At 39.7% G+C, this 22,264-nt stretch overlaps 1 long non-coding RNA gene across 1 annotated transcript in view; it reads left to right on the top strand.

Moving 5' to 3' along the window:
• Positions 1 to 22,264, top strand: part of LOC145530451 (uncharacterized) — a 203,474-nt gene that overhangs the window by 15,279 nt on the left and 165,931 nt on the right. Inside the window, exon 2 of the long non-coding RNA XR_014071809.1 lies at positions 6,025 to 6,114. This is a non-coding gene — a long non-coding RNA (uncharacterized LOC145530451). The remainder of the gene's footprint in view (positions 1 to 6,024; positions 6,115 to 22,264) is intronic.

The following is a 22,264-nucleotide window of genomic DNA, read 5'->3' as shown; positions in this document are numbered from 1 at the left end:
TATTTGCTATCACCAAACATCGTTCCTGTATTAACAAAGGAATGCAAGACCTATGTAGGTTCAGTTCACTGAAAAAGCACTAGAAGGAAGTCTAGTATCACGGAAAGTGAACCAACCCCACTGGGAATTGGAAGACTTGGACTCGGCTTTAGCTCTGTCAACAACTAGCTTTTTAACCTTGGATAAGATACTTACTCAGTATTCCTTGTAATTGTTTTCAGTTCTGAGATTCTGTGAGTTCAGTAACAAAGTAAAAGAATGGAGACATATAATTGTACCTGATGTTATCAGGAAATTAACTTTGGACTCAGGGAAACCCAAGGAAACTTGATTTTTAAAAAATACAATATAGATGATAAACATTTTTTAGCTTTTACTTATAAAAGCTTCGTATTACCTTTGACTGAACCTTTTGAAGTTTGAAGAGATGGAGGATCGTTGCTTCTACCCCATAAGTCTTCTGAGTTTGGAGCTAATTGAGAAATGGGCACAGCCAGATAGATCAGAATCAAACAGCTGTTAGGGCTGAATTTGGGTATGGAGCTTAGATGTACCCTTTGCCGTTTAGTCACTCAGTTGTGTCCAACACTTTTATGACCCTGTGGACTGTGGCTTGCCAGGCTCCTCTGTCCATGGCATTTCCAAGGCAAGAATACTGGAGTGGTTTGCTATTCCCTTCTCTAGGAGATCTTCCTGACCCAGGGATTGAACTCATGTCTCCTGCATTGGCAGAAATATTCTTTACCACCTGGAAAGCCTGATGTTCCCTTAGTAGTGGAGAATTAGACTATTTGTTTTCCTCTAAGTGTAAGCTTTGGAATGATCCACCAGAACTATGTAGAGAAAACATACTCAGAATTACTGCCTTGCCGCTGCTGAACTCCACTATCTGACCCAGAAGGAGATTGTGCTCCAAGGAGGAATATTGGGCCCTGGTCCATGTGTATTGACCACATGGAGTTGAGGATCTGGAGGAGAAGGCCAGAGGTAATGAAAGATGGGGGGAGCCAGTACAAATAACTGGGGCTGGTGATCTGGAAGAGGTGTGGGTCTGAATACAAAGCCCTCTGAGGAATTTGTTACTATAGTCTACCCTTCTCTGGAGGCCCTTCAAATACTGTTCGCCAGGGTCTGAACTAGCTCTCTTACCATAATGAAAGCCCTCTGTCTTTGTAGACTTGAGTGAGGGCAGAAGGGCTGAGCCGTGTTCATATCATTCTGATCTCCTCAGTCATCTCTGTTGTGTGTGTTTGCAAAACAGGGAGGGAGTGTGGAGGAGCTGGAGGGAGTGTTATCCTAGAAGTCCTTTATCAGAAATGTGAGACTAGGGCACTGGCAATTTTTCCTAACAGGCTTTCTTATCTTTCTACTTGTGGTGGCAAATATTTATTAGAAATATACCTTTTCTTATTAACTCTATACACATGGCAAAACTGGTAAACAATTGTATATTCATCAGCTTGAAACCTTGCCCCACTACTCTTGGTCTTGACTTAGAGCAAACACATGAATCTTGTCTAAGAATTCCATGAAAGTGTTCACGTCTTTTCCCCCAGGGTCCTTGGGGAGATTGAATTAATATAAGATTTGTTCATGATGGTCAAGGGGTTGGTTACTTAGAAGTCTTCAGATCATACTGAGATCTGTTTCGCTGGGGGAGCTAACTTAATACATTACTCATCACTTTTGCCCTGACTTCTTTACCAAAACTTGTGACTATAACATCTGGTTTTATAATATATCAGATCATGCTAGATTAGCTTACTTGGGGGTAACAGAAATCCTGGGAGCTTTGGAAATACTGATGCCTTGATGTAGAGATGATGTGAATACAATGTGGCCTAGAAAAAAGGGCAGCTCTCATTCTCCCAAATGACACTTTACCTGTAGTTGTGAAAAATCTCATGGACAGTCTCCCCAATCCTGTCATCCTTCCTCTGTACATAGACATCAGAAACAATGAGACTAGTTTTGTGTCAGAGCTGGGAAAGAGTACTCAGTAAAAGAATATCTAAAAATCTAAAGACTAAATAAAACAAAACTGAGTGAAATTTAAAATGAAACTAGAATTTGTGATAGAACAGACTGCCAATTCAAGCAAGACATCTATGGCTGTTGCTTTTTGAGAGTACTGTAAAAATACACAAGTGGCCTCATATCACATCAACTGAATGCAAAGAAAAACTATGAAGCCAGGCGCAATTCCAGGGACAGCAGAGTGGGGAAAGGGGAGCAAAGAAGATGACAAAGCCTTGGTTTAGTGCCATCTGGAGCCCGCCTGCCTGGCTTAGAATTCTGGATCATCATGTTATCTCAGGAGGTTGTTTAAACACCCTGTGCCTCAGTTTCATCCTCTCTAACATGAGGATTTTGTTGTTCAGTCACTCAGTCATGTCCAACTCTTTGTGACCTGATGGACTGCAGCACCTCAGGCCCACTGTCCTTCACCATCTCCCAGAGCTTGTTCAATCTCATGTCCATTGAATCAGTGATGCCATCCAATTATCTCATCCTCTGTCATCCCTTTTTCTTCCTGCCTTCTTTCTTTCCCAGCCTCAGGGTCTTTTCCAATAAGTCAGCTCTTTGTATCAGGTGGCCAAAGTATTACAGCTTCAGCTTCAGCATCAGTCCTTCCAATAAATAATCAGGGTTGATTTCCTTTAGGATTGACTGGTTTGATCTGCTTGCAGCCCAGGGGACTCACAAGAGTCTTCTTCAACACCACAGTTTAAATGCATCAATTCTTTGGTGCTCAGCCTTCTTTATAGTCCAACTCTCACATCTGTACATGACTACTGGAAAAACCATAGCTTTGACTATATGGACCTTTGTCAGTAAACTAAGGTCTCTGCTTTTTAATATGCTGTCTAGATTGGTCATAGTTTTTCTTCCAAGGAGCAAGTGTCTTTCAATTTCATGGCTGCAGACACCATCTGCAGTGATTTTGGGGCCCAAAAAAATAGTCTCTCACTCTTTCCATTGTTTCCCCATTTATTTGCCATGAAGCGATGGGACCAGATGCCATGATCTTAGTTTTCTGAATGTTGAGTTTTAAGCCAACTTTTTCACTCTCCTCTTTCACTTTCATCAAGAGGCTCTTTAGTTCTTCTTCGCTTTCTGCCATAAGGGTGGTGTCATCTGCATATCTGAAGTTACTGATATTTCTCCCAGAAATTTTGATTCCAGCTTGTGCTTCATCCAGTCCAGCATTTTGCATGATTTACTCTGCATATAAGTTAAATAAGCTGGGTGACAATATACAGCCTTAATGTACTCTTTTCGATTTGGAACCAGTCTGTTGTTCCCTGTCCAGTTCTAACTGTTGCTTCTTGACCTGCATACAGGTTTCTCAGGAGGTAGGTCAGGTGGTCTGGTATTCCCATCTCTTTCAGAATTTTCAACAGTTTGTTGTGATCCTCACAGTCAAAGGCTGTGGCATAGTCAATGAAGCAGAAATAGATGTTTTTCTGGAATTCTCTTGCTTTTTTCTATGATCCAGCAGATGTTGGAAATTTAATCTCTGGTTCCTCTGCCTTTCCTGAATCCAGCTTGAACATATGGAAGTTCTTGGTTCATGTACTATTGAAGCCTCATTTGGAGAATTTTGAGCATTACTTTGCTAGTGTGTGAGATGTAGTTTGAACATTCTTCAGCATTGCCTTTCTTTGGGATTGGAATAAAAACTGACCCTTTCCAGTTCTGTGGCCACTGCTGAGTTTTCTAAATTTGCTGGCATAATGAGTGTAGCACTTGAACAGCATCATCTTTTAGGACTTGAAACAGCTCAGCTGGAATTCCATAACCTCCACTAGCTTTATTTGTAGTGATACTTCCTAAGGCCCATTTGATTTTGCATTCCAGGATGTCTGGCTCTGGGTGAGTGATCACACCATCGTGGTTATCCAGGTCATTAAGGTCTTTTTTGTACAGTTCTCCTGTGTATTCTTGCCACCTCTTCTTAATATCATCTGCTCCTCTTAGTTCCATACTGTTTCTGTCCTTTATTGTGCCCATTTTTGCATGAAATTTTCCCTTGGTATCTTTAATTTTCTTGAAGAGATCTCTAGTCTTTCCCATTCTATTGTTTTCCTCTATTTCTTCACATTGATCACTGAGGAAGGTTTTCTTATCTCTCCTTGCTATTCTTTGGAACTCTGTATTCAGATGGGTATATGTTTCTTTTTCTCCTTTGCCTTTCTCTTCTCTTCTTTTCTCAGCTATTTGTAAAGCCTCCTCAGACAACCATTTTACCTTTCTTTTACTTGGGGATGGTTTTGATCACCACCTCCTGTACAATGTTATGAACCCCATCCACAGTTCTTCTGGCCCTCTATTGGATCTAATCCCTTGAAGCTATTTGTCACTTCCACTGTGTAATCGTGAGGGATTTGATTTAGATCATACCTGAATGGCCTAGTGGTTTTCCCTACTTTCTTCAATTTAAGTCTGAATTTGGGAATAAGGAGTTCATGATCTAAGCCACAGTCAGCTCCCCATCTTTTTTGCTGACTATACAGAGCTTCTCCATTTTCAGCTGCAAAGAATATAATCAGTCTGATTTCAGTATTGACCATCTGGTGATGTCCATGTGTAGAGTCATCTTTTGTGTTGTTGGAAGAGGGTGCTTGCTGTGACCAGTGCATTCTCTTGGCAAAGCTCCATTAGCCTTTGCCCTGCTTCATTTTGTACTCCAAGGCCAAACTTACCTGTTACTCCAGCTATCTTTTGGCTTTCTACTTTTGCGTTCCAGTCCCTGATGAAAAACATGAGGTTAGAAATGGTATCTAGTGTTCTAAGAACGTCCATACTGGATGTGCACTGGTAAAGCTGGTACAGCCAAAAAGGAGGGAGGCTTTGAAGATGTTGATGATGCCCACCTCCCAGGGCCATGGGGAGAGGGGAGTACTGGGTCCTGCCCAGATGGTGGAAGGCGGGAGGGAGAGGAGAGTCTGAGCCATAATTTTATTGGGATTTCCTTGGGAAAGGTAAGGCAGGCAGGGTAAACATTTTAGGATGGACAGGTTTGAATAATTCCTGTGGGTTTCAGGCTAAAGGAGTGATTTCTTGTTGTCTGGTCCTAAAGAGATTTAGTGCAGGGGAAATATTGGCTTTGTGTGCAAGAATTAGGTATAAAGAGGTGTCTGGGGACTCGGAATTGGCTGGCTAGTATATGAGAGATGTGAGCCTAGCTGAGCCTGTTATTATCTTTGACAATTGGCTAGCCATGCGGGGGCCATTTCTCCCCAGGTCTGGGAGGGCCATCTCTCCTGGGTCTGTGAGGCCCCAAATCCCAGAGCACATGTAGCCCAAGCTGGTCTCAGGTCCCCAATCTAACTGCCTGGGAGGCTGAGGAATGCAAGGGAGCAAGACTCTGTGACTGAAGTAGACAGGACCCAGAACAATCCGGACTTGGAGAGTATGTAGGAGAGCTTGCAAAGCAGTTGAAGAGGTGTAAAAATAGTCTGTGATAAGTGGCAGGTTGGGATTGTACAGAATAACAGAGATGAAACAACTTATATATGTACATAACTTTCAAGCAGCTAATTAATTTTTTTAAATGTAGGTCAAATCATATAGAACGTCAAATGGATTAAGAATTATTTACAGCATTTAACTGCTTTGATTGGCATTTTGTTGATATCCAGGAAGAAGAAAAACAGGAAATAAGCTAATAAGAGATGTTTCCTTTTATCTGAAGAAAGACACCAGCAGTTATCATGGTTGACCCATATTTGGGACAGCCACAGTGTTTGCACTGAGGGACACTGAAGGTGATGTGAGCTTGAGGATGCCATGGGCGTGACACCAGGAAGGACAGGTTTTGCCGTCTCTGCCACCATGTGTGTGAACCTTAGTTACACGGTGGGGTGTCAGACTTACATCTACAAGATCTGGCTGTGGATCTGTCTCTGGTGCTTCCTAGCTATGTGACTTTTTGTATTTCTCATCTGTAAATGAGAACAAGGGTGACTTAACAAGACAGTGGTGGGGTTTCAGTGAGATCATGTTTTTGATTATTTTCAGAGAGAGCTCATCCTCACCATCTGTGGCTTCTGTGTCTAGTCACAATAGCTGTTCCACAGACATCCCCTGATTTCTGGTGGACTTGACCAGGTAGGTAGATGATTAGCTCATGTCACTATTGGGTACTCAATTCTTAGATTCTTCATTGTGGATGTAATGGATGAGAGTTCAGGCTTTGCCTTCTATTTGACTTTACTCCTCTAAGCCTTAGTTTTCTCATTATTAAAATGAGGATAATAATAGTATCAACCTCATGGGTTGTCATGATAATTAAATGAAATTACCCATGTAGAACACTTAGCTTAGTACCTGACACATAATAATCACCCAATAAGTGGTTGTTATTATTAATCTCATTTAATGTACACATGAAGCGGTTTGATCTACACTTCTGGATTCAGATACAAACTAATCTATGTCTCATTAGCAGAATCAATGAGAAAAAATAGAAGTTAACCAATGTTATTAAATAATTGGTTAAAAGAGCTATAGAAAAGGACAAATGAATCTTTTGTATTTTCAGCCAAGCCCTACTATAACTCAGGGTGTTTGAGAAAATATAGCATTCTACTAAAAACCTAGGACACTCTTAAGACATATGAAAAATAAAATTTAGTTTTTATTTTTTTTTAAAAGCCCTTTGTTGTAGCACTATCACTTGAGTAATACCCGCAGTGAACGCTATAGAAATTCCACTTAGTTCATCTTCAAAGAAAGCTGCTAGGGGGAGGCAATTTTTATGTTCATGTGTGCCACAGAAGTTGTGAGATAATGCCTGATAATTTGCATAAGCTTGAAGCCAAATAGCTGGAAAATCATGTGCCAGGACATTGCAGATCAAATCATATTTCTATAAAAAGAAACTGCTGGATGTTCAGCTGACAGATCATCAGCCATAAAAGGATAGTTTAATGGATTTCAATCATTATCTAAACACAAAATCACAGAGCCAAGTTTATGTGCATTGTTAATCATATGTTGTGAACCTGGTAAAAGAAAATGCAACAGAAGTGTCAGATGAGATGTTTTTCCTTTTTTGATTTTTAAATTGCAATATTTGATTTTTTGAGAATTACTGGAAAAAAAATGGTTTCTTGGAGCAATTGCTGTAAGGGATGTGCATTCTCTTATTGGAGAAACAAAATGGTGGAACCAGAGGAAGAGCTCTGAAAATTTCGTGCTTTAGAAAGCTACTAGATGCCTTGCTTTTGCTAATATTTCAATTCTAGAAGAAAGCATGTCCCAACCCAGAAGGTTTTTATGTATATATGTGTGTTAGGCTGTGTGTGTGTGTGTGTTTTAAATTAGCAGACACTTTTTAAATTTTTAATTATACTGATCACCCAATTATTTTCTACACTATTTTAAACTAACTGACCTTTTTTGAAAATATTTATCTTGCAGACTTATTAAAGTTTTAAGAAAATAAGGATATTCATTACGATAGATGGTTACAAAATAAAATCAGATATTGTACATTCTTAAAAGGAAAACATAAAGGGAAAATATCCCATTTGTGTTTACAAATAAATGCATCTAATATTTAGAATAGTCTTAAGAAATATGCGGGGACTGAATGAATAAAATTATAGCATTCTATGTAACAGCATGATGAAAAGTTTTGAAAACACAACAAAAGATTTGAATAGAGGGACATACCTTGGAAAGGTAGGCTTAATTTTTGTAAAGAGGTCGATTTGGTGTAAGTTTATTCTGTACACAGTGTATTATCAATTAAAATCCCTATTTATTGTGGAGAGGTTGGTGAGGAACTTGGCAAAATGATTCTAAACTCACTTTGAAGAATAAACATGCATGTAGAGATGAAAGAATTCTGAAAAACAAAAATACTGAGAAGGAATATTGCCTGAACAGATGTTAAATTATATCATAAAATAGCTGAAATTAAAACAATGTGAGTGTTTATCCTCAGCCTCAAATATGTATAGGGATTTAGCATTTGAGAAGGTTAGACTCTTGAATCAGTAAGGAAAATACATAGTTGTGAATAAAATATTTGTCCAGTATGCAACCAGTTGGGGAAGAGTGTCAGTTTACAGTGCTCTAAAAAAAAAAGATGAAAGTAACAGACAAAAAATATGGGCAAATTTTAAGGAGAATATTGGGGTGGAGAAGGATGATTTTCTTAAGTATGATGTGAAAGCCGGAAATGATAAAAAAGCAGACTGATAAATTTAACTATGTGCTCAGTCACTTCAGTCGTGTCTGACTCTATGTGACCCCATGGACTGTAGCCTGCCGGTCTCCTCTGTCCATGGGATTCTCCAGGCAAGAATACTGGAGTAGGTTGCCATAGCCTTCTCCAGGGGATCTTCCCAACCCAGGGATCAAACCTGAGTCTCTTACATCACCTCCATTGGCGGTGGGGTTCTTTACCACTAGCACCACCTTGAAAGCTTTATTTAACTATAAAAAGTTAAATTTTATAAATGGAATAAATACTGCACATGAGATTGAAAGAACAATGGCCAGGAGGAGAAAGTATTTTTCACATGCATAATAGCCAGAGATCTATCCTTAACCTACAGAGTGAAGTGCAATGAAAGTCGTTCAGTCGTATCTGACTCTTTGTGACCCCATAGACTATACAGTCCATGGAATTCTCCAGGCCAGAATACTGGAGTGGGTAGCCTTTCCCTTCTCCAGGGGATCTTCCCAACCCAGGGATCGAACCCAGGTCTCCTGCATTGCAGGCGGATTCTTTACCAGCTGAGCCATAAAGGAAGCCCTAATCTACAAAAATATCTTGCAAATTAATAATAATATAACCCCCAACAGAAAAATGGGAAAAATTAAAAAGATACAGCCTACCCAAGAAATGTTTTGGTTGTGCAATAAAATTAGTGAGAGATGAAGATCAGAAGAGGAGGGGAGCTGATGTTAAACTTAAGAGGTAGAAGTAAAAAAAAAAAAAACAAACACCAGAATTCTCACTAGTTAGTGGAATAGTATAGAGAAAGCAATGGCACCCCACTCCAGTACTCTTTTGCCTGGAAAATCCCATGGACAGAGGAGCCTGGCAGGCTTCAGTCCATGGGGTCGCTAAGAGTCGGACATGACTGAGCAACTTCACTTTCACTTTTCCCTTTCTTGCACTGGAGAAGGAAATGGCAACCCACTCCAGTATTCTTGCGTGGAGAATCCCAGGGAAGGTGGAGCCTGGTGGGTTGCCGGCTATGGGATTGCACAGAGTTGGACGTGACTGAAGCGACTTAGCAGCAGCAGCAGTGGAATAGTAAAATGTTTTTGTTATGGTGTAACTATTTCAAACTTGATTACATTGTTATATAAATACTTGTATTATATACTGAATGTGATTCTAGTCTTCACCAAAGGTGGAGGTCTTTTAAAATTAAACTTAAGGAAAAAAAAAAAGTTGAGCAAAAATGGGTAGCAATTGGGTCACATAACTGAAAAGTCCAGAGAGGGAACTACCTTCAGGCATGGTTGAGTTTAGGACCACAAACTTTGTTCCTCTGCACTGAGTCCAGTCCCTGATTGGCTCAATGTGGTGGGCCCTGTTTAAGAATTTCATCTTACAAAACTAAACAACCTTAGTAAAAAGAGTTTTTCTTCCTGCACAGTTCAGTTGAATACCATTGTACTGACTTGAATCATGTGACCATTCTGGAACATGTCACTAGGATTCAAGAGATGGAGTAGGCTGATCTGGTCTGAGTTTCATGTCTACCCATAAATTAGATCATCTGAACCATGTGGACTGAAAGTAGGGACAGGTGGTTCCAGAAAACATAAGGCCTTGTTGTAAGGAGATGGGATAGACTCCATAAGGGGATGAAACAGATTCTGGGCAAAAGTTAAATTTTTATTTGAGATAATTCTAGGTTAATTTGCAGTTGTAAGAAATAATATAAAGAGATTCCTTTAACCCATTTCCCTCAACGGGAAATCTTGCAAAGCTATAGAACAATATCATAACCTGGCTATTGTTAATGGAGTCAAATACCAGAAGGTTTCTATCACCACAAGGATTCTTCCTGTTGCTCTCTGACAGCCACATCCACTTCCCCTCTGCCTTTTCCCATCCTAAACCACTAATCTGTTCTCCATTTCTATAATTTTGTCCTTACGAGACAGTTGTATGAATGGAATCATACAACTTGTAACCTAAGTGATTGTTTTTTTCACTCAATATAATTTCCTGGAGATTGATTTAGGCTTTGTTGTGTATATCAATATTGCTTTTTGTTTTTGAGTAGTATTTCATGGTATGGATGTATTGCAGCTTGAACAACCATTCACCTATTATTGAAGGACACCTGGGTTGTTGCCAGTTTTGGCTATTAGATATAAAGTTGTTAGAAACATTAGTATACAGGTTTTTGTGTATACCAAAACCTGGGATTTCATTTCTCTGAGCGTAAACTTGCAAAAGTCAAATAAAAGTGCTTTTATTTTATTTTTTTCCTCTCAAACCTTCACATTTAATTACAGTAAAAAATGTCAAACTTTTAACCATTGTTTACAAATATTAACCAGATTATACTTACATGAATTTGAACCACTCAAAACTTACAAAAAATGTTTAATTGGAGTATAATTACTTTACAATGTTGTTTTAGTTTCTGCTGGACAACAATGTTAATCAGACTTATGTATACATATAAATCCTCTCTCTTAAGCTTCCCTCCCACCTCCCCATCCCACCCATCTAAGTCAGCTCCCTATGCTATACAGCAGGTTCCCACTAGCTATCTATTTTACACATGGTAGTGTATATATGTCAATGCTTTTAAAGGAAGACTATTTTATCCTAAAGAACATCCCCACACTTTTTAAAAAGAATTTTCCAAGGGTGTTCTCTTGTTCTCAGCTAAAGGGCTGCTGATGAAAACAGAGTTAAGCACGCAAAGAGAAAGTACTGGTATATTCATAGAAATAGAATGGACACACAAACAAGTAAAAAGACAAGGGGAAATCACTGTGCTCCAATGATTTCTTAGGGTGATAAGCTAAGGCAACTTCAAGCAAAATTCCATAAAGCCAAAAGACTTCTTAGGAAGTTTTGAGATATGACAAATGCTGTGTGACCATCTCAGGACTTTTGACTATACTGTTTAAAGTGAAAGTTATATGAATGAGTTTGAACTTCTTCTTTGATAATTATATGCTCCTTATAAATGTAATAGTTTCAAAAATGACTCAAATAAAATCTCCCAGGAATGCTTTTAAGTAGAGGTAGGTCTTAAGCTTATTTAAAAAAAAAAATTATTTACTTTTATTTTTGGCCCTGCTGGGTCTTTGTTGCTCCGCTCAGGCTTTTTCTAGTTGCAGGGAATGGGCTTCTCATTGTGATGGCTTCTCTTGTTGCAGAGCACAGGTGCTAGGTGCATGAGCTTCAGTAGTTATGGCTTGCTGGCTCTAGAGCGCTAGAGCTTCAGTCGTTGTGGCACAGGGGTTCATTGGTTGTGGCTCAGGGGTCCTATCGGAGAAGGCAATGGCACCCCACTCCAGTACTCTTGCCTGGAAAATCCCATGGACAGAGGAGCCTGGAAGGCTACAGTCCATGGGGTCTCTAGGAGTCATACACGACTGAGCGACTTCACTTTCACTTTTGCCTTTCATGCACTGGAGAAGGAAATGGCAACCCACTCCAGTGTTCTTGCCTGGAGAATCCTAGGGACGGCAGAGCCTGGTGGGCTGCCATCTATGGGGTCGCACAGAGTAGGACACGACTGAAGTGACTTAGCAGCAGGGGTCCTAGAGCACGCAGACTGCAGTAGTTGGGGTGTGTGGGCTCTAGAGCACAGGCTCTGTAGATGTGGCACATGGGCTCGGCAGCGCCGAAGCATGTGAAATCTTCCCGGACCAGGGATGGAACCTGTGTCCCCTGCATTGGCAGGCAGATTCCTATTCACTACACCATCAGGAAAGTTCTAAGCTTTCTTTTTTATTTGAAAAATCTTTTTTGCCCCATTTTGGATTTCTCATAGGAAATAATTTTTTCCCCCTAGAACTGATAATCATTGCAGCTTGATAATGTTTTCAAGCAGTAATTTATTATGATAAATTAGGAAACTGACACTCTGCAGTTGAATCACACCAAATTTAGACATTGAAAAACATCATTATTTGAGCCCAATACATTCCTGATATGACCTGGCTAAGCTGACTGACAGACTGTATGTAACATGCATTCATGTCCATAAAACATTTTTATTATAGGATCTCACACACTTCAAAAACATAAAGTTGCAACCATGTCAGAGAATCTGAATAATATGCATAGCAGTAATATTATAACTTAATATTCATTGAGTGCCAGCAGTGATCTAGACTTTCTATAAAACACAGGAGAGCTGGTTCCTGTCCTCTGGAAAACTACTCTGTATATAAAACTTTTATTGAGGGCTTTTGTTTGTTTGTAAAATAAAGCACAAGAAATTGTCATTGGGAAAGTATAGAATGATTCTGATTAGAAAGCTCAAAATTTAAATTAGCTGTAGTACCATACCTTATGTCTCATAGTCAGCGAATAATTTTTGATTGACTGATCTAGTCATTGACCACTTATTTAAACTTAAAATTTTATCAACCAGCTCACATCATATATTTTATAAAATTTGTTAAACACTTGCCATATGCAAAGCTAAGTGGAGAAAAGATATGATGGTAAGAAAGTGTGTGATGTTTGGGCAAGGATTAATTATCCAGTGGGAGTGCACTGCACGAAGAAGAACTGACCAGGCAGGCTGCTTTGGCTGCAAGTAACAAAAATTGCAAGTAGTAGAGGCTTACATAAATAGGGTTTCATTTTTTCTCACGTAGCAGGAAGCAAGAAGATAGGTGGTTACTGACAATATTTACATTGCTCACAATGCTATCAAGAGTATAGGCTCGGCCCAGCTTTCCATTCTGTCTTCCTTCATTTACTGGGTTTTCCCTCTTCTGCTTGAGGCCCCCATGGTTTTTAATATCACTACCATAATACCAGGTATCCTATCCATGCAGGAAGAAGAGGGGAAAGGAACTTTCAGCAAAGCCTATCCCTTTTTATCAGGAAATATGGTCGCTCCTAGTTGCAAGAGAGAGTGGAAGCATTATAAATATTGACTTAAAATGATCATAATCCCTCCCCTGGAAATGAACCCATCTAGACTAGAGTTCTGAGAGCAGAAACAGGACAGACAGACTGCTGGCAGAGAACTTAATACTATTCCACAGAGGTGGAGGAAAATCAAGTTGGTTGCAAAATCCTGGGGGCCTTTCAGGCAGGTTTAGGAGTTTAGGCTTTATCAACAAAGATTAGTATTTGATAAGAGTCTCTGGTTAATGGATTGGGTGCTTGATTGTATAAACTATTGGACTACTTCTAGCGTTTTAGGTTGCATTGTGATCATGAAAGTTTTCTTTGTATTCTAATTTTATGTCCTAGAAAAAATACTTGCCAAATAGGTTTTAAAGAAGGAAACTTGTGCAAGCTATTTAGCAAAATAGCCTAAAAAATAGCCTATTTAGGAAAATGTAAGAAAAGATGGACCTATTATTCATCCACCACAAGATAGCTTTACCCTGGAGCAGCCTATGTAGCTTCAGAATTCCCTGAAGATTTGGGGGAGAGAGATGCAAGTGTTCCCTACAACCTGGCAGTTCCACGTGACTGGCAGGCTGTTTTCCCTCCAACTCATGCACTGACTGCCTCTAAGAGAATTTGCGAATACTCAGTCAACACATACATACTCAGTGTCTCATGTCTAAATGTGACATGAAAGTAACAATGGAATGTTTTTGAAATGCCATCTGTATACACAGAATTTGCCTATGTGTCACCATGTTATGCTAAAAGTGCTCATTTAATTAACTCTCAACATAAATTTAACTTACTATTAAAATACCAATAATCTTTGACCTAATATGGCAGATACTAGGAAGTCTAAAATACCATGATTTATGATGTTTTGGAAAAAGATTCCTTTTAAGGACACTGTTACAAAGGAAATCTCTGAGAATTTAACCAGCTGTTTTCCTACCTAGTGAATATGTGTGTCTTTGGCGTATGTATATATGATATGGCACTTAAGATATGGTGATGAGTGGCATCTATCTTTTTTGGTATTATTTGGTCCTAATTTTTAGTGATTATGTAAATTAGCTAACTCTTTGGCCTTTTGGAGGTGTGTTTCCTTTTCCGTTGTTGATTTTAAAGAGTTTGTAATGAGTTCTAGATCTTTGTGAGAAATGGAATCAGTATTGGCATGATTTTTTAAAAGCTAAAATCCTTAGTGGTTTCCTTATTTCAAATGAGAGGATATATAAAGGGAAGATCCAGACTTCTTCAGGAAAGAGAGGAAGATCATGATGCGTTAACTCGCTTCTGTCATACCATGTTCCTTTCCTGTGGGAAAATATGAAAATGTGGTGGTTCATTAAGATGTGTTAACCAGGAAGTAGAGTCCCTATGGCCATCTCACATCTAGAAGCAAAATTATATAACTGTTGCTAAGACAGATTTAGTCAGCAAGAACCAAGGCTTGAGGCAATCACGGATAAACAGAGATATAAGTACTGGTGACATTGTAATTAAAAAAATCTAATAATTTTTAACTGATCTAAAAGACCATCTAAAAGCATTTTTTTTAGGCTTCTTGTATCATCATTGTCATATAGGCTATGCTACCATTTCATGGACTGCTGTTCTGCTAAATCCACTGGAAATTAGGGACTTTAGTAATAGGGGCTAGCTGATGCAGCCTGGGTCTAGAATGTACATTTTCAGAGCAATTATGCAAGAGTCTACCTATAAAGATTATAGATCTAGATAAATTCTGAAGGTTATCTCAAAACCTCTGCATCTTGAAGTTGCATGCATAGCTTTATTTCTTACATTGGGATTTTTCTTTATAATAATGTTATTACTTTTTATCTTTTGTGTCTGTTGTATGCAGATCAGTTTTCAGTGGGCTATTTAAAATTTTTAATACAGATATGTTCTGTAAATACAGGTGAACCTTAAAGGTTAATCTGCATATAACTTAGAGTTGGCCCTCTATATGCATGGTTCTGTATCCGCGGATTCAACCAATCATGGACTGTGTAGTAATGGAGTATTTTTAAAAAGTATCTGCATATAAGTGGGCCTGGATAATTCAAACCCTCATTGCTCAAGGGTCAACTGTAATGATGGCTGTAGTTGGGTTGTCAGATCATGGTAAGATCTGAGAGTGTTCCTTTGGCATTGTGGAGCAGGATGCAAGAGGAAGAGGGTTCCTCCTTCCCTCTGTCCTTCCTGGCTTCCTAGATAGCTTGAATTTCCTCTTGAAGGAAATATTTCAACACCTACATTTAGAAAATAGTTAAAACTGAACAATGAGTGGCTCATAGCTGCAGAGTTAGAAATACTGGTCAGGTCTTCCCTCTTTTGACTCAGTGTACTTTCTAATACAGCATTCTTTTAGGCACAGCATTGTTTTTCTGGCATATGTAGTTTCAGAAAGTATTTAATTGAATCTCAGAATGTAATCTAGGCCATTAATATTAGTCTATGAAATAATATTTACACACATCCTTTATCCTGTGGGCTTCCCTGATAGCTCAGTTGGTAAAGAATCTGCCTGCAATTCAGGACACCCCAGTTTGATTTCTGGGTTGGAATAATCCACTGGAGAAGGGATAGGCTACCTATTCCAGTATTCTTGGGGTTCCCTTGTGGCTCAGCTGGTAAAGAATCCACCTCCAATGTGGGAGACCTGGGTTCAATCCCTGGGTTGGGAAGATCCTTTGGAGAAGGGAACTCCAGTATTCTGGCCTGGAGAATTCCATGGACTGCATTAATCCATGGGGTCGCGAACAGTTGGGCATGACTGAGTGACTTTTGCTTTATCCTGTTTCTGGCTTTAATAGGTCTAGAGTTTCCTAGGTGGCTCAGTGGTAAAGTCACTGAGTGGTAAAACTTGCTTGCCAATTCAGGAGACGTGGGTTTGACCCTGAGTTGGGAAATTCCCCTACCCCCCTGGAGTAGGAAATGGCAATCCACTCCAGTATTCTTGCCTAGGAAATCCCATGGACAGAGGAGTCTCACGGGCTACAGTTCATGGAGTCTCAAAGAGTCAGAAATTACTGAGTGACTGAATACATACACACACACGCATTTACCCAGACAATAGCTTCATTCGATGAGACTTTCCACTAAAAAGACATCACGATATTTCCAATGCAGTGAAATAAGGTGCTTCTGTTCTGAAGAGCACTGGATTGCCTTTGAAGGGTGTTGGCCCATTAGAACTATATGGCAAACAGGGTGAGAATTTCCAAATCACCTTTATATTCAAGTAGGTAAATGACAAAAGCCTGCAGAAGAATTAATGCTTACTTTATGGGAAGGGTTGGTAGGAAAGCCTTCTTATGAATCATGTGTTACAGGGAAACTGCTCTCTGGAGTCCATGTATGGTAAAAGGCAAAGAAGGAGAAATAAGTTGCTTTCAATTACCGGTGGAAGGATTTCATAATGTGCTAGGAGGACACTGATGAATCCCCAATCTGGAGCTATGAGTGTGAACTGTACATTCAGGGTGAAAATAACATCAGTTATAAAATTCTCTAAGTTGCTTGACATGACATTTTCTACCTTATACTTTAAGCCTGTCTGCTTTCAAATATATCTTAATAGTAATACTATATATAAATGGAGAAGCTCTATACAGTCAGCAAAAACAAGATCAGGAGCTGACTATGGCTCAGATCATGAACTCTTTATTGCCAAATTCAGGAGCCTGGTAGGCTGCAGTCCATGGGGTCGCTAAGAGTCGGACACGACTGAGCGGCTTCACTTTCACTTTTCCCTTTCATGCATTGGAGAAGGAAATGGCAACCCACTCCAGTGTTCTTGCCTGGAGAATCCCAGGGACGGGGGAGCCTGGTGGGCTGCCGTCTATGGGGTCGCACAGAGTCGGACACTACTGAAGCGACTTAGCAGCAGCAGCAGACTTAAAGAAAGTGGGGAAAACCACTAGACCATTCAGGTATGACCTAAATCAAATCCCTTACGATTACACAGAGGAAGTGACAAATAGATTCAAGGGATTAGATCTGATAGAGTGCCTGAAGAACTATGGATGGAAGTTCATGACATTGTACAGGCAGCAGTGATCATGACCATCCCCAAGAAAAAGAAATGCAAAAAGGCAAAATGATTGTCTGAGGAGGTCTTAGAAATAGCTGAGAAAAGAAAAGATGCAAAAGGCAAAGGAGAAAATGAAAGATATAGCCATTTGAATGCAGAGTTCCAGAGACTAGCAAGGAGAGATAAGAAAACCTTCCTCAGTGATCAATGCAAAGAAATAAAGGAAACCAATAGAATGGGAAAGACTAGAGATCTCTTCAAGAAAATTAGAGATACCAAGGGAACATTTCATGCAAAGATGGGCACAATAAAGGAGAGAAATGATATGGACCTAACAGAAGCAGAAGATATTAAGAGGTGGCAAGAATACACAGAATAACTGTATAAAAAAGATTTCATGACCCAGATAACCACGATAGTGTGACCACTTACCTAGAGCCAGACATCCTGGAATGTGAAGTCAAGTGGGCCTTAGGAAGCATCACTATGAACAAAGCTAGTGGAGGTGATGGAATTCCAGATGAGGTATTCCAAATCCTAGAAGATGATGCTGTGAAAGTGCTGCACTCAATATGCCAGCAAATCTGGAAAACTCAGCAGTGGCCACAGGACTGGAAAAGGTCCGTTTTCATTCCAATCCCAAAGAAAGGCAATGCCAAAGAATGCTCAAACTCCCACACAATTTGCACTCATCTCACACACTAGCAAAGTAATGCTCAAGATTCTCCAAGCGAGGGTTCAATAGTACGTGAACTGTGAGATTCCAGATGTTCAAGCTGGATTCAGAAAAGGCAGAGAAACCAGAGATCAAATTGTCAACATCTGTAGGATCACAGAAAAAGCAAGAGAGTTCTAGAAAAACATCTATTTCTGCTTTATTGACTACAAAAAAGCCTTTGACTGTGTATCACAACAAACTGGAAAATTCTTCAAGCGATGGGAATACTAGACCACCTGACCTGCCTCCTGAGAAATCTGTGTGCAAGTCAAGAAACAACAGTTAGAACTGGACATGGAACAACAGACTGGTTCCAAATCGGGAAAGGAGTGTGTCAAGGCTGTATGTTGTCACCCAGATTATTTAACTTATGTGCAGAGTACATCATGAGAAATGCTGAGCTGGATGAAGCACAAGCTGGGATCAAGATTGCCGGGAGAAATGTCAGTAATCTCAGATATTCAGATGACACCACCCCTATGGCAGAAGGTGAAGAAGAACTGAAGAGCCTCTTGATGAAAGTGAAAGAGGAGAGTGAAAAAGTTGACTTAAAGCTCAACATTCAGAAAACAAAGATCATGGCATCTGGTCCCATCACTTCATGGCAAATAGTTGGGGAAACATTGAGAGACTTTATTTTCTTGGGCTCCAAAATCACTGCAGCCATCAAATTAAAGACACTTGCTCCTTGTAAGAAAAGCTCTGACCAATCTAGACAGCATATTAAAAAGCAGAGACATTACTTGCCAACAAAGGTCCATCTAGTCAAAACTATGGTTTTTCCAGTATTCAGGTATGGGTGTGACAGTTAGAGTGTAAAGAAAGCTGAGCGGTAAAGAATTGATGCTTTTGAACTGTGGTGTTGGAGAAGACTCTTGAGAGTCCCTTGGACTGCGAGGAGATCCAACCAATCCATCCTAAAGGAAATCAGTCCTGAATATTCATTGGAAGGACTGATGCTGAAGCTGAAACTCCAATGCTTTGGCCACCTGATGCAAAGAACTGACTCATTGAAAAAGACCCTGATGCTGGGAAAGATTGAAGGCGGGAGGAGAATGGGAAGACAGAGGATGAGATGGTTGGATGGCATCACCCATGCGATGGACATGAGTTTGAGTAGGGTCCGGGAGTTGGTGATGGACAGGGAAGACTGGCATTCTGCAGCCCTTGGGGTTGCAAAGAGTCAGAAATGACTGAGCAACTGAACTGATATGTAAATAAAACAGATTGTTTTATTTTTTAAAAAATATTTTATTTGACTGCGGGTCTTAGCCGCAGCATATGTGGTCTAATTCCCTGATCAGGGCTCGAACCTGGGCCCCCTGCATTGGGAGCACTGAGTCTGAGCCTTTGGACCACCAGGGGAGTCCTGAGCTTGTTTATTTCAGATGATTGGTTACAGGAATAATGCACGACATCTCCATCATCTTCTATGTCTAATTTAGCTGGACTGAATTCATGTGTGTGTGTGATGGGATTAACATTTGGAAGTTCTGCCAGGTATCTACAGGCAGGCCTTCTGTGGCTTTCAAAGCCCACAGAAGTCTCTTCTATCTCAGAGGAGTCTGGCTTGATTTACAGCGGCAACCAGATACAAGAGGAAAAACAAACACCAGATCTGGTTCATTCTAGATTACTATCTGCCTGCTAATGTTGTGTTTGAGCAGCTAGTTGAAAAGGGTGGTGAGTGCATATGTGTATGTGTGGGGTGTGGAGGATAGTTTTGGCTATCACAGGTGGCTTCTTGTTTTGTTGGATTTGTTGACTCTCCTTACAGAAAACAGCCATGTCCTGTTTATCAGGTTTCTTTAAAATCCTTTTTCTCAGTGCTATCCAAAATGCATTAGCTATTATTCTCTTGTGTGTCAGCATGTCTTTTTTCCTGAGCATAGAAAATAAGGCAGCTTCCTTCACATGTAATCCAACCCCTGAAGGGCAAATTTTTTTGTCATCATTTACTTGGTAATTACAGGTATTTCTGGTGTAATTTATAAAATTATAGGAAGTTTAATTTTTCTTAGTTGTGGGTTTCCAACACAGAAAGTTGTCTGACTAGTTTCAAAGCTTGGCTCTCAAATCTGTTGTAATACATTAATTTTTGACTTTAAATTGCAGTTCTGTTGTCTTCCACCACCATGATGGGAGTGGATGGTAAATAAGGTAGAAGAGCTTAAATCTGAAAAAGAAACGAGAGTCCTTCAGGTAATTCTGATTCCAGCCTGTCTAGAAGTGTTTTGTTTTGTTGAATTTATTTATATATTATTTGGCCAGTAGATTCAGCTACTGACTAACAGTGTACTACTACAGGCCTTAACAAACATGCAGTGTAAGAATAAAGGTTAGGCTATCCCTCTCCTGTTTCCTCCCAGTGTGTTAGTTGATAAACAGAAAGTTTTGGCTAAACACAACTAAAGAAATAGTGGTAGATTTTAATCATGTTTCATTCCAGATATAAGATTTTTGTTTAATCATAATAACATTATGTTTTCATTCTCTGGAGTAATTTATGCACTTGGTTACTAGACTGTCTTCTGCATAAAAGAGGCTAAGATAAGTCATTAGATGGCTTTAAGGAAGTCCAAGTAAAATTGAATGTACTATTTGAAACAGTCTAAGCGTAAACTATGTGTTTAAATTTCCCATTGATTATTTCATGTAAGAGTGATCAGTGCCTTTGGCAATAAAATGTTTGAGTGAAATATCGCTTTTCTACTAGGAACAAAAGTAGAGAGAAATTTAAAATCCATATGGGTTTCTCCTGGATTCTGACATGACCAACTTAGGTAAAAGTATGTAACATAAAGTTGAAGAATATTTCTTTTCTTAATTAAAAACAGAGAATCTCTTTTTGACATAAATATAGATGAGATATGTTTCCAAAGTGGCCCAAGGGAAGATGGAGGTGGTGGTGGTGGTGGTTATTGTTATAAATGTTCTCAGGAAGAAATCTTCAGAAATATTGTAAACAGGACCAGTCATTTAATAAACAGAAGCTAATTGTATTCTCCCTGCTTGTGTGTGTGTGAGTCGCTCAGTCGTGTCTAATTCTTTGCGATCCCGTGGGCTGTGGCCCACAAGGCTCCTCTGTCCATGGGATTCTCTAGGCAAGAATAACAGAGTGAGTAGCCATTCCCTTCTCCAGGGGCTCTTCCTGACCCAGGAATTGGACCCAGGTCTCCTACATTTCAGGCAGATTCTTTACTGTCTGAGCCACCAGGGAAGCCCTCCCTGCTTAAACCTTTCCTATAGATATTGTGGGGATGTATTCAAAGGGTCAATATATCCTCAAGCAATCTTTATTTTGAGGTGTTTTTGTTTGTCTTTCCTCTGTACATTCTAGTAGCATCTCAGCTCTTGTAGCACACTGAATTGAAATTTTCTGTTTGACAGCTTTGTGGCCTGAGTGAATTAAGTATTTCTTCTCTTTAAACCAACAGTATGTCTTTTCATTACTAACTGACATATGTAAGTTAATGTCTAAGTATTATAATTTGTCATATTAATAGTTTTAAACTATAATGTTAATCTTAAAAAATCAACACATGCCCACTGCATATAACTTATAAAGAGAGGCATGAAGAAGTGATGGCTGTGCATAGTTACACACCTTTTACTTCTCCAGATTAAATGAAGAGAGAACCAAGTGTCCCCATGCTGATCTACTTATCTCTCTTTCTCTTTTTGCATAGAAGTGTATAGGAACAGAAGGACTTCATAGGAGGAAACTAGAGCCTCAAGATATTTTCCTTTTTAGTTTAAAATTCATTAAAACCTGTAGGATAGACCAAGGTGATGCTAAACAAGTTCAAATATCACTGAAGTATAAAGAAATGTTGATGTGTAACAAGAATGTATCGAGAAGGTGTGGCTAGGTTAAACTAGCAGGTAGGAAAATGTATCGAGGGAAGGTTGGTTTTGGGTCTACAAGGAGCTTGACTCAGAGCCTTTTGAAACCCTACCACTTGGAAATGAAAGTGGGTGTGTGCGTGAACCCAAAGAGATGCATCTTGGAGATGGAGCTGGATTTGACACAGGGTATAGTCCTTCGTTGTTTAGAACTTCTTTTCCTGGGTCAAACTCTGAGCTGGAACTTCTGGAAAAGACTAGAGTGGATGTCTCGATCCTACTGTGTAACACAGGGAACTCTGCTCAATGTTATGTGGCAGCCTGAATGGGAGGGGAGTTTGGGGGAGAGTGGATACATGTGTGTGTATGGTTGAGTTCCTCTACTGTTCATGTGAAACTATCACGACATTGGCTATATTCCAATATAAAATGTTTTTAAAAATGTAGATGTCTTGGTGCAAACCCACTCTGTGGGTGACCCTGGCTCACTGTTCACCATGATGTTGAGCAGGGACACCCAGATCATGGTCCACTTAGGAGGCATCAGGCATGGCTACCAAGTGTCCAGCATTGA

This window comes from Giraffa tippelskirchi, chromosome 1 (genome assembly GCF_054371585.1).
Source record: "Giraffa tippelskirchi isolate mGirTip1 chromosome 1, T2T-mGirTip1v1.2.pri, whole genome shotgun sequence".
NCBI classification, from domain to species: Eukaryota; Metazoa; Chordata; class Mammalia; order Artiodactyla; family Giraffidae; genus Giraffa; species Giraffa tippelskirchi.
This window is presented reverse-complemented; position numbering and strand designations above follow the sequence as displayed.